Below are 12,813 nucleotides of genomic sequence, written 5' to 3' on the forward strand. Positions count from 1 at the left end.
AAAATGTGAGCATGACGTGACTCCCACGGTGCCAATGATGGCTTATCCTCACCCTGGGCAGATTTAAAGTGTTTGCTCTGTTATCCCCACTATACACAAGCTTCTAAGCAACATAAAGGCAAACAAAAGAAATGTGATTCCCAGGAGTTCACCATTTCTTCTGAAGAGCCCAGGTACCAAGGGCTGCGTGCCCATGTCTGGGATGCCAGATGTCAGTGTCACCGCTTCTGGCGGGGACAGCTGGGCGCACACCTGCCAGCCAACCAAAACCCGAGCTCGAGGCGTGAGATCCATTTTTAGCTCTATCCTTGGCTCAAAACTGACCTGGCTGGAGGGCACACCAAAAAGGCAGGCCTTTCTTGATATTTAGATTGACCTGAGACAGAAGAAAGGAGTGCAACGGTAGGTAAGTGTATGGACCTTCACTGACCCAAAACCACAAACACACTCAGAGACTGCCTCAGAGGGAAAACGCAGCTCGAGCACTCTAGCACCGCATGTCCACTCGAAATGGAATGCAAATCACAGATGTCATTTTAAATTTCCTGGTAGCCACCTTTTTTAAAAAGTGAAAATAACCAGGTACATTAATTTTAGTAAATGTTTTTATCGAATCCAACATATCCACAATATTATCATTTCAGCATGCAATCTTTTTAAATCGTAATATATTTTATAATCTTCAAAATCCAGTGTGTGTTTTTTTACACGTACAGGATATCTCAGTTTGAACTGGCATGTTGTAAGTGGTCAGTAGCCACCTCCAGGCAGGGGCTACCATATTGGACAGTGTCGCTCTAAAAGAAGGGGTGACAAACTTGCAACCCACAGGCTAATTTTGTTTAGGCTTTTTTTAAAAAAATTAGCTACCATCATTTGAAATCAGATTTCACATTAAAATACCCGTTTCTGGCTCCTGTTGAAAGGCCATGTCTGGCAACCCTGGGTTCCAGGGTTCCACTAGCCACGAGCAGATAGAACTCAGAAGCGACAGCAGCACCTCCCTTTGAAAGCCACCGTCCCTCTCAGAACCCACTGCTTCAATTCCTTAGATTTCCGGCCTGGCCAGCCCCCAGCTGGCACAGTAAACAGCACAGCCACAACCTATGGAGATAACATCAAAACTCTGGGCTTGTTTAATGTGGTAAATTCCGAAAAAGAAATGTATTTATGTATTTGTACTTTATTTGTTTTCCTCCCACTTACCATTTATGTTACCATGAACCCTGAATTTAAATGGGGTCATCCACACACAGAAGAAACAAATTCTTGCTTATTGATTCAGGAAAGGGCGGAAATCAGCCTGGGGAAGAAAGTGGTCCTGTTTACTCTGTTTTTCAAATAACTGAAGACATAAGGCTGAGACGCATTAGAACACCTTGTTATTCAAACATCGCTAAAAGGACCTTGATCTCTGAGAATACCAGCATATATAAACATTTTTCGCTGTGTGCTGCTTATTTCCCACATGTGGCTAGTCACCCAGTCCCTCCCCTCTCTGTGGCTCTCATTTCTCTGAGACTGGTTTCCTCTCTCCAGGACCCCTTGTCAAGACCTGGCACTGGGCCACAGCCCCTCCCGGCATCTCTCACCTTCAGCCCCACCCCCTTTTTTTTTTATCTCTCCTCACCCTTTTAAGAGTCTTTTACCACCCCTCCCTGATACCTATTTTCTCTTCATATCAAAACCCCCAGGGACATCTAGATCTAATCCAAGGTCTCACCTGAAGGTTCTAGGCATTGTGTCAGCTGCCCTACTGGTTCTTCACAACAGACTAATCCTATATAATAAAATGCAGCGGAATGACCTGTGGAACGACTGGTCGCTATGGCGCACACTGACCACCAGGGAACAGATGTTCAACGCAGAAGCTGCCCCCCAGCCTGCAGGCTCCAGCATGGCAGAGGGAGGCAAGAGGGGGTTGAGGGGGGGAGTAAGGGTTGGTGAGTGGGCGGTGCCAGGCTGGCCAAGTCAGGTGCCAGTGGGGGCCCCCCAGATTGCCCCAGAGGTCAGCCCTGATCGCCAGCCAGTCCTAGGGACCCTACCTGTGCACAAATTTCATGTACCGGGCCTCTAATAATAACATGAACAACACAACAATAATAATAATACAGTGGCTTCAACTGTGATGTGGGAATTAGCTTCTAAAGTCAGATCAAAATTACATAAAGTCAAAATAGTGCTTGAAAATCCCTTAAACTACAGAGAGTGTGGTATACATGTGTTTACACCATAAGCATTAATATCTATACAAAAGCCTGATTATCAGTAAGTTCACGTCTAGAGCTCACTCAGAGACATGAACCCAGTGAGTGGAATGGAGAATATTATTTAAACTGTTCTTTTTCTCTTAGCATTTTTTTTCTTTTTTCTTTTTTGTTCAACTCCACACAGTTGAAATTAGAAAGATAAATGCATGCACAATGAAAATTAACTGTGGTGATAATTTTATGATACCACTAGCTAAGCACTTACAATGTGCCGGGCCTCATCAAGCACTTTATAAATATTCTATTATCATCTTCACAAAAACTCTGGGGTGCAGGAATCATCCTTTTGGTCCTCATTTTATAGGAATTGGCTTGAAGTGGTCAATAAATCTGCCCCAAATCTCGCAACTAGTAAATAATGGGGCCAGCAGTTGACCTCAGTCTATCAATGAAACCCCTTTTCAATAAGAAAGCTATCGTCCACAGCTTCACATTGCCTGTCTTCTGACTGCCGACTGCAAATATGTCTGCAATTCCCATCGCCTGAGTCTGAGCATTTGCTCGCCTCCTCTCCACAAGACTACCAGCCACTCCACATCTTGGACCTGTCCTGCAGCCCCACTCCTCCAAACATTTCTGTGTCTTCTCCAATCAGCGAGAATCCAGTAAGTGTTTACAGATGGCGAGTGTTTAGTACCCAAAGTTCAGAAGACACCCAAACCAACCACAATTCCCACGACTAGAGAAAAGTTTTTAAATGTTTATTATTTAGAGTTTACTGGGAGGGGGGCCAGATCTCTCCCTTCTCTCTCAAGACTCCATGAGAAAACACTTTAGTAAGCCACCGCATAATTTACGTTTTCTCATTTTCTTCTGTAAAAATTATAAATCTCTATATAATTTCCCACAACATTTAACAGGAGAATATTTAAACTAAGCAATGTCTTAGTGGATATAAATGTCATGCTCACATAACTATGTCACATTCTATAACTAAATAATCTCCTAGACTTTCGGTAGATCTGCATACCAGTACTGTAAATGTAACTGAAAAAAATACAAGTAATAATTTATGAAAACTGATTTGCATTTCCAAATATAAAATGTGTAAAATCCAACTAATTAGCAAGAGTGAGAGGGCTGAGGTGTTTCTATAGCAACTATAAAAATGCTAAATTTTTTTTCTCCAAAGTGTTTTATATCTGCCTCATTAATGTTTGTTTTTCCCATTTGTTTTGTGGATATTTCCGAAGTGAAAGGTTTCAAAGATTGCAAAGATTCTCTGCTTTATCGCAAAGAGGTTTCTCACTGACAGTATCTCTGTGCATTAAAACTATACTCCGTAGAGCTTCTTTCACACCAGTGGTCCCATCCTTTGTCCTTAATTCCTCCAAAATTCTCCTTTTTTCTTACAGCCCTGGGTTTTCTTTATGCATCTCGGCTAAAGAGACATTAACCAAAGGTAGGTTTTTTTCATCTTTCACACTTTGCTGCCACCCTGAGAATTCCCAAGAGTACCTGCCCCAGGCAGGCAGTGTCCACTCAGCTGCAGATGATGAAGAGCCACTAGGACCAGCTGGGGAGCTTGGGTGGTGTCCTCTGCCCCTGGCTCTGTTTCACCACCTGAAAATGAGGTAGGTGAACAATGGCCTATCTTCAACATTCTTTTTAAGTCTTTTTAGAGCAGTGGTTCTCAACCTTCTGGCCCTTTAAATACAGTTCCTCATGTTGTGACCCAACCATAAAATTATTTTCATTGCTACTTCATTAACTGTAATGTTGCTACTATTATGAATCATAATGTAAATATCTGATATGCAGGATGGTCTTAGGCGACCCCTGTGAAAGGGTCGTTCGACCGCCAAAGGGGTCGCGACCCACAGGTTGAGAACCGATGTTTTAGAGTCTTCTTATTGTCTTCTATGTCAGCCTACCTCCTTTTCCAGGTTTTTAGTGCCCACCCACCAAAAAAACAGTCCCATCTTAAACTTATGTCCTACAATTCCCATGAGCCAGCATTTTTTTGAGTGGCCATTGAGTTGTTCTTGTTTTTTACTCTTCAACCCATTCATAACTGGATATTATATCCTATGCATGTACCTCAATTCATTTAATCATTCTCTCTTTTTAAAGATATTGTAAATACTGTTGTAATGAAAACAGTTATATATCAATATTTTTTCCACTAGGCCAGATTCCTATATGTGCAATTCTTGGGTCAGAGTATTAATATCTTTTTTTTTTTTTTTTTTAAATTAAATCTTTATTGTTCAGATTATTACATTTGTTCCTCTTTTTTCCCCCCATAACTCCCCTCCTCACAGTTCCCGCCCCACCATCCGCAATCACTCCCCACCCCCTGTCCTCATCCATAGGTGCACGATTTTTGTCCAGTCTCTTCCCGCATCTCCGACACCCCTTTCCCCCCCAAGAATAGTCAGTCCATTCCCTTTCTATGTCCCTCATTCTATTATAATCACCAGTTCATTCTGTTCATCGGATTATTTATTCACTTGATTCTTAGATTCACTTGTTGATAGATGCATATTTGTTGTTCATAATTTGTATCTTTACCTTTTTCTTCCTCTTCCTCTTCTTAAAGGATACCTTTCAGCATTTCATATAATCCTGATTTGGTGGTGATGAACTCCTTTAGCTTTTCCTTATCTGTGAAGCTCTTTATCTGACCTTCAATTCTGAATGATAGCTTTGCTGGATAAAGTAATCTTGGTTGTAGGTTCTTGGTATTCATCACTTTGAATATTTCTTGCCACTCCCTTCTGGCCTGCAAAGTTTCTGTTGAGAAATCAGCTGACAGTCGTATGGGTATTCCCTTGTAGGTAACTGAGTTTCTTTCTCTTGATGTTTTTAAGATTCTCTCTTTATCTTTTGCTCTTGGCATTTTAATTATGATGTGTCTTGGTGTGGTCCTCTTTGGATTCCTTTTGTTTGGGGTTCTCCGCGCTTCTTGGACCTGTAAGTCCATTTCTTTCACCAGGTGAGGGAAGTTTTCTGTCATTATTTCTTCAAATAGGTTTTTAATATCTTGCTCTCTCTCATCTTCTGGCACCCCTATAATTCTGATGTTGGTACGCCTGAAGCTGTCCCAGAGGCTCCTTACACTATCCTCGCATTTTTGGATTCTTTTTTCATTTTGCTTTTCCGGTTGGGTGTTTTTTGCTTCCTCGCATTTCAAATCATTGACTTGATTCTTGCGCTCCTCTGTTCTGCTGTCGGGAGTCTGTATAATATTCTTTATTTCAGTCAGTGTATGCTTAATTTCTAGTTGATTCCCCAATATAACATCGAGGGTCTCATTAGTTTTTTTGTAGATCTCATTAAGTTTATCGGCGGCTTCTAAACAGTTCTTGAGAGACCTTAAAAGTGTGGTTCTGAACTCTAGATCTTCCATTGACAATTTTGTCCTGTTTCTTTGTCTCCGCATTTTGTTATGCTTCCTTGGTGCACCCCCTAGTGGTCTTTGTGCGCAGTCTTATAGTTAAATCTTGTAGCTAATTCCAGGGAGGGTTTGACCTCCAGGCCAAGTGGCTATGAGAATCAGCTGTGTCAGCAGTGAGAGAACTTCTGTCCTCTAGGGAGGTGCTAATCTGGCGTTTGCCTGAGGCTATCCGGCAACTGCCTCTGTGCAGGGCTTGGGCGGGGCGGGTCGCACAGTATCAATAGGGTGGGCCGGAGAGAGCAGTGATGGCGGCTCTCAGTCCTGTCCCCAGGGGCTCTGCCTCTCTGAGTCCCAGCACCCGCTGCAAAGCTCGGAGAGAAAGCTGCACTCGCTCTGACCGAAGCCAGGCAGTCCCGCTTCTCCCGTTTGAGTCTGGGTCCCTAAAGACTCGCCCGGATCTGGAGCTCAGAGTCTGCGACTCCCTCCCGATTGAAAACGCCAACCGCGCCCTCCGCCGCCGCCAGCCCGCTCCGCGCGCGCACTCCGCACCTCAGAATTTGACTTCAGCACTGCGCCTCCTCTGAGTGTCCGTATGCGTTTCTCTTTCCTCCTAGTTGTAGGACTTCCATTCAGCCAGCGTTCCAGTGGTTTTGGGTGATGTCCGTTCTGTCTTTTAGTTTCACTTTTGAAGTAGTTGTTCAAAGCAGCAAACTCCGGCGTTAACCTATGCCGCCATGTTGGTTCTCCCCAGAGTATTAATATCTTTAAGTACCTTGATGCTATATGTTTGAAAATTCCTCCTCTGAACAGCGATGGGTGTGTGTTTTTCCATTTCATTTATTGATTAGTTTGCATTCAACATAACTTTATATTAGTTTCAGGTGAATAGCACAGCAGCTAAACATTCATCTAGGTTACAAAGTGTTCCCTCTGACGATGCAAGTGCCCACCTGGCACTATAGATAGCTATTACAATAATGTTGACTATATTCCCTTTGCATGACCTTACATTCCTGTGAGGCAGCAATTCTTAACCTTGGATCAGAGAATCAGTTGATGGGCTTCAAAGGGACCATGAGTTCCTTGAATTCTTTGCAAACAAAGTTTTATTTTAATGGAAAGATGCATAGGCTCTAAGCTCCCAGAGGGGGAGGACAGGACAAGGCTCTACCTTAACCCAGCAATCCTTCATGGTACAACCCTCTGCGGACTTCAAGATCTGTTCTTACCACCACCTCGTTGCAGTTCTGTGATGCTACAAACTTAGCTCAGACATTTCACCCCTTCTTAAACTCCAAGCTACTCAACCATCACTACATGGTCACACTGAACAAGCTTATCTTTTCTGTTCCTTTATTCTTTGCAACTTGATTACAAACTCCTTGAGGCAAGAAGTATGTCTGATAGGACTCTCCTCTCCCTCCTAAGTGCCTAGTATAGTGGAACTCACAAAGTAAGTTGCTGCTCAATAAATATATCTGACCAAGGTAAACTACAAGAGTAAATAACAAAAATTATTCAATTATCTTTATGAAATTAATGCATACAATAGGAAGAAGACACACATATATAGCATATGTATTATATATATGAATATTCCTAATATGGCAACCACCTTGATCTTATTTGCAATGACCTTTGACCCCTGCCTGAGAAGACAGGTTCCTCTGTGTTTTTTAGTCTTTTCTCTCTTATATCTCTGGTGTTATTGATTCATGCCATGTGCATTATTTAAGCTCAGTAGCAACTTGGCATTTATTCCCAAATTTCTCTTTGCAACTTCCTTGCTTTAATAAATTGAAGTTGAAGACTCTAGTGCTCAATTATTCTGTAAAATAGTTTCCCACTGTTTGACTAGTTGTTGGGGAAACTAAAATATCTTAAGAGTTAATAATGCTACCAACCTTGAAGGAGATTTGCATAATCTTTTATCCAAATAAAGGGCAATCATACCCATGGGGGGGGGGGGGGGAGAGAGAAGTTAATGTGTGTTGAAAGATTATAAATGGTTCTTATTTCTTAAACACTTGGGATCCAAACAGAATTCTCTTCTAACTCTCTAATTCCCTAAATTCTGCCGAGTTCCAAACAGAACAATGACACAGAACAATGCAAGTAACTCCAACTGACTTCTGGGTCTACCTGGTCATGTGGAGGCAGGCAAACACTGCCACCGCACACAGTTCTTGAACACAGATAATCCTGACTGTGAGCCCATCAGCGTCTCTATGTGTGTGTGAAGACAAGCAGCCTTTGCCCAGGAACTACCCAGCTCCACTCAACTCTAAGCCAAGTTTCATCAAACACTAATCCCCCGTCTTTCTGGTGGGTGTTATTTATACTTTCTGTAAAGCGCGCGGCATCACGTCTAAATGATCATGAACAATAAGCATATCCTTAAAGGACTGCGCTGTTGTCAACGAGCGCATACAGTCAACCCAGCTGGAAGGAATTCACTTAGAATGCCCCCTTAGCAATAGCTGTAATAATTTAATACCATTAGTCTCCGTCTCAACTGTAAATGGCCTTAATGGACCCCGCAGTGTTGCTTCAGATTATACACCGATATTGGGGCACCGCTTTTATGCTCACATTACCGCTGCTAATTGTAAAGCCCTTGTGTTGGATACACTCGAGTGTTGCAATAAGTGTCTTCAGTTAACTTCTTAAGGGCACCACTTTAAAAGGAGCATTTGTCAGCACGATAAAAAGGCAAGAAAACGTTTCATCTGGTTTCAGCGTCAAGGGGGATCCTGAAAACTCTGATTGCCTTGCTCCTTACGTCTCTCCAACAAGCACAGTGGCTTCAAAACTTATTAGCAGCCATCTCCTGAAAGGATTTATTTTGATAGTTCGTGAATGTGTTGTCACACAGCATAATTAAAGCTTACAGAACTATTATCAAAACACAGAGGAAATGTGCTCGGGGAGGCTGATGGCTACCCGGCCGCCTGTGTCTGCCTCTTCCCACAGGATGTGCGCTGACTGACCAGCTGGCTTCCAAGTTCTGACACTAGGCATATGGAGGAGAGCGAGGCCTCGGGGTAAAGTGCGCGGGCAGGCTTCAGTGAGCAATCAATTACAAGTAACAGCCAACCCCTCGTGGTGACTGTATATATTCCCACCATCACACACTGCCAGCTTGCCTCTATTTTGAATGCAATAAAACTTGTAGGGAGCCGACTCATGTGAAACTCTTAAAGATATATGGTGGGGATTAACCATAAAAACACTAATTAAGGATGGGCTGAAGAATTAGGGGACAGGCAAAAAGGCTTTCTGCATTGCAGTCTGCATATAATGAAAAGGAAAGGGACTGAAAACAGTCCTTTCTATTTTATGAAGACTGGCCATTGGTATAAAGATACGGGGTGGGTGGGCAAAACAACATCACGTGTTTCTAAAAGGAACTCCTCACCTTCATGGTATTAAAAGAGACAGATGGGCAGACGGGCAAAGAGCAAAAGAATAGAACGTGTAAGCACTTTTGTATTCCAAGTGCCTGTTTTTCAGCATTTGACTTTTAAAGAATGTTTGTGACTCACTGAATAAAATATAAAAAAGAATTGTGAAATTAAACAACTACTTCCAAAGTGTCCCTGAATTTGGACCTGGCCTTTCCAGCTCTTCCTTCAATATAGCAAAGTTCCTGGATTTTATTTCTCTGCTTTGAGAATTGTGAAAAATTGGAGCCATTGAGAGCCATAAAAATCTATGCTTCAACTGTAGAAAAGAGTACTCTCAAGCAAATATAACTTATTTTCTACATCAGTGCCAGAATTTTCACACACACACACACACACACACACACACACACACACACACAAATACTTAATTTGTAAAATTCACTTTATGCAAATAACTTTCAACAAAAGAAGAGAATGGAGAGATTGAGTGCTGGTTTTATCCTGGGATATTACAGTTACATGATAGATACAGTCTAAAAACACTATGAAGCAGGAATTATGTTTACTGTATAGAAAAGGAAGTTCAGCCTGAACCAAGTAAAACCTTCCAACTGGAAAGGAAAATGCTAAAATTCAAACCCAGTTCTGTCTTGATGCCCAAGCCATGCTTTTGTCATAAGTCTTTCCATTGCCCTTCTACCTCAGGGTGATAATGCTGAAAGCATATTCTCAAGGAGTTAAAACCTTTGGCGCAGAGAAGCCCTGCCTACACCATGCTATATTTGTAAAATTACAAATTTGAATAATTTGGAACACGCAGCTAGTGATAGGAAAGGATTATGTTTGTTTACTTTTTACATCAACCTGCCTTTTACTCACAAAAACAAAATTCTAGCAGCTAATTTCCAAACCTCCCACTCTGTTCAACAGTCACAAATATCTTGCTTGCCATGAAATAGCATTGTGACAGAGAGAGCCCACTGATAGGAAATCAATCCATGTAAAGATAATCAGGCCTTGCTGTCTAAATAAAACCACCCTACATTACATGTGGAGTTGAAGGAAAGAGTGGGAAATGGTAGAGGGGCAGGATAGGCATATGAGGAACACGCATGTTTTCTTAACAATTCACAATTCTCTTTATGAGTTTGTTTCTTTGGAATGAAAATTCTTTCTTTAGATTGCTACTAGGATTACTCAAGCAAGAAAAAACTAATTGTCAGTGAAAGTAGTGGTTGAAGGTAAGAAATTCACCTCCTAGAATGGGAAAGTCAACAGTATTCAGACAAAAGTCGCTGTGACTTGGGCCACTTCCAGTGCTGAGATCCCAGGACCCTACATGCTCTACAGGCCAATTTCTGGAGTTCCAAAGGTTCAGCAGATCCAAGCAGAGAAGTGGTCACTTTTCATAAACTTCTAATTGCCGGCTGGAAGACGAGTCCTGAGAACAGAAGCTTCACCTCCACAAACTTGACTGGTTCTACAGTTGACAACCCAAGACTATAAAATGATAACTTATAGCTTAACTAACACACCTACCAGAACTAAAACCTTCGAGTAACTATGCAGTTTTTCCAATGTATGGCCTTTGCTTGATATATTTTTGGAAATTGTCTTTTGGAAATTCCTTTTACAGTCCTACTGCAAACAAAACCAAACCCCCTACCCCCCAAAAAATCAGCATTCATACTTTATATCTAATGCAATAAAGAAAACTCATCCAAGTTGACCACCTGCTTGACTCCTGAAGCTTGGCTCTTTCCAAACACAGACCCCAAAGACTAAGACGTGTTGCTATAAAAGATACTCAAAATAATATGCTACAAGTTGAGGGGCAAACATGGTTTAAAGTAGTGAAATAAACTAATGGCTCCACAAAAGAGCAATTATTCACTTGGATGTGTGAGTGGGGGTGTACTTCTTTAAAAAATAAATACATCATATGACTCCTTGTACTAATGCCATAGAGCAGCGGTTCTCAACCTGTGGGTTGCAACCCCTTTGGGGGTCAAATGACCCTTTCACAGAGGTCACCTAAGACCATCAGAAAACACATATATAATTACATATTGTTTTGTGATTAATCACTATGCTTTAATTATGTTCAATTTGTAACAATGAAAATACATCCTGCATATCAGATATTTACATTACGATTCATAACAGTAGCAAAATTATAGTTATGAAGTAGCAAAGAAAATAATTTTATGGTTGGGGGTCACCACAACATGTATTAAAGGGTCGCGGCATTAGGAAGGTTGAGAACCACTGCTATAGAGAATCACATCTAAATGAGACTGACTGATCAGAAGTACTCTCCATAGCCCCTGGATCTGGAGGTAGCCATAAAACAATAAAAATGAGGCTCATGCGTCAGCTAGAATGGCCAGTTACCAACCACCTACAACTGAGTCAGAACCTGGTGCTTACACACCAACATAAGTAAAAAGAGCCACCTTGTCTGTTCTTGAGGGCTTGCTGTGGCCAATGGCAAGTGTCTGAAGTTGTGAAGGAATTTCAGCTACATGCTCCTCAAGTCCTTGCATTACTTATGGGCCATGTACAAAAGAATCAGCAAAATCCCTTGGCCACCAGAGTCATGCATTTCCCCAGTCTGCTAGGCAAACTCAGCCCACACAGAAAGCATCTATCTGACCTCTCTTTCCAGGGCAGAGGTCAAAGGGGACTGAAAGTGAATCACCTCTTTGGCATGGTGGTTTACAAGGAAGGACCTTCCCTTGACATCAGGTGCTAAGCTATACACTGACTCTGTTCTTCTTATATTTTAAACTCTGATTGATGTTAGAGAACTCTCCCACAAGGAAAGTGATTAAGTGGTTTCCAGAGAGGAAAGGGGGCTGCTGAGGTCTCCAAGCGAGCATGCCAGATGCCCCAGGAAATAATCTGGGATGTTTCAGTGCAGAATTCTACAACTATTGCTCGAGAATGTGTTATGATTTTTGTTTTTCCTGCACAGTGTATACATGATGTGACATGTTTTTATTTATTGGAGCTGATTTACCCACACTGCTTTATTGTTGACCAGCTTTTATTTCTTCCTTAACCTTATTAACCCTTGCTAGTATTTGACAGCTTAACACCCTCCATCACTCTGCAACGTTCGCCCTGAGAACCGACGTGGAACTAATAACAGGTTTTTTATTTCCATTCCTTGAGGTCACAAGCAACTGCCCTAGCCTGAACCCTGAAAGATTTTTCTATAGGTAGTTCTCTTTCAGCGGGTCGTCTCCTTAATGTATCTCTACAGGTCTGCCTGGATGTTTGAAATGAGATGTGATTCCTGCTAACTTTAGTCACGACCAACATACACCTTGGAAGAGGAGGGATACGTTTTACCTTTGGAAAAATGCCCTGAGCAATTCAAGTGAAACAACTTGGTAATTCGCTTCTTGGGCGGTTTATCACTTTTTACATTACATCCAAGTAGTGGCCATTTGGGGACACCTTTGATTGTCTCAACAAAATCCACCAGTGAGACAAACTCACAAACTTCTATTACCTGGTGTAAGTGTGAATGAAACAGAGCATGGTGGGTGATATTTCCTAGCTCCATTTTTCAGCCTGGATTGATTAACTTTAATAAATTCAGGGAGGTGATTTCAGATGATACCCATCAGCCTGGATCTTACAGCCCAGTTGTTTATTATTTCACACTGCCCGGGGCTCAGTCTTTGACATTCACCACCCAAAAAGGTCACAAAGTCAAATTCTGCAGCCAGATTTAGTATGTATTTTGATGAGCAGGCTCCTGTGTTAATGAAGACTAGTTTTCTTA

At 41.8% G+C, this 12,813-nt stretch overlaps 1 protein-coding gene across 3 annotated transcripts in view; it reads right to left on the reverse strand.

Annotated features, from left to right (window-relative positions):
- Window positions 1-12,813, reverse strand: part of EBF1 (EBF transcription factor 1) — a gene marked incomplete at its 5' end in the record, with an annotated part of 391,651 nt that overhangs the window by 304,693 nt on the left and 74,145 nt on the right. The gene's annotated exons all lie outside the window — the stretch shown is intronic.

Source organism: Myotis nattereri (genome assembly GCF_964212035.1).
Source record: "Myotis nattereri genome assembly, chromosome: 5".
Lineage (NCBI taxonomy): Eukaryota > Metazoa > Chordata > Mammalia > Chiroptera > Vespertilionidae > Myotis > Myotis nattereri.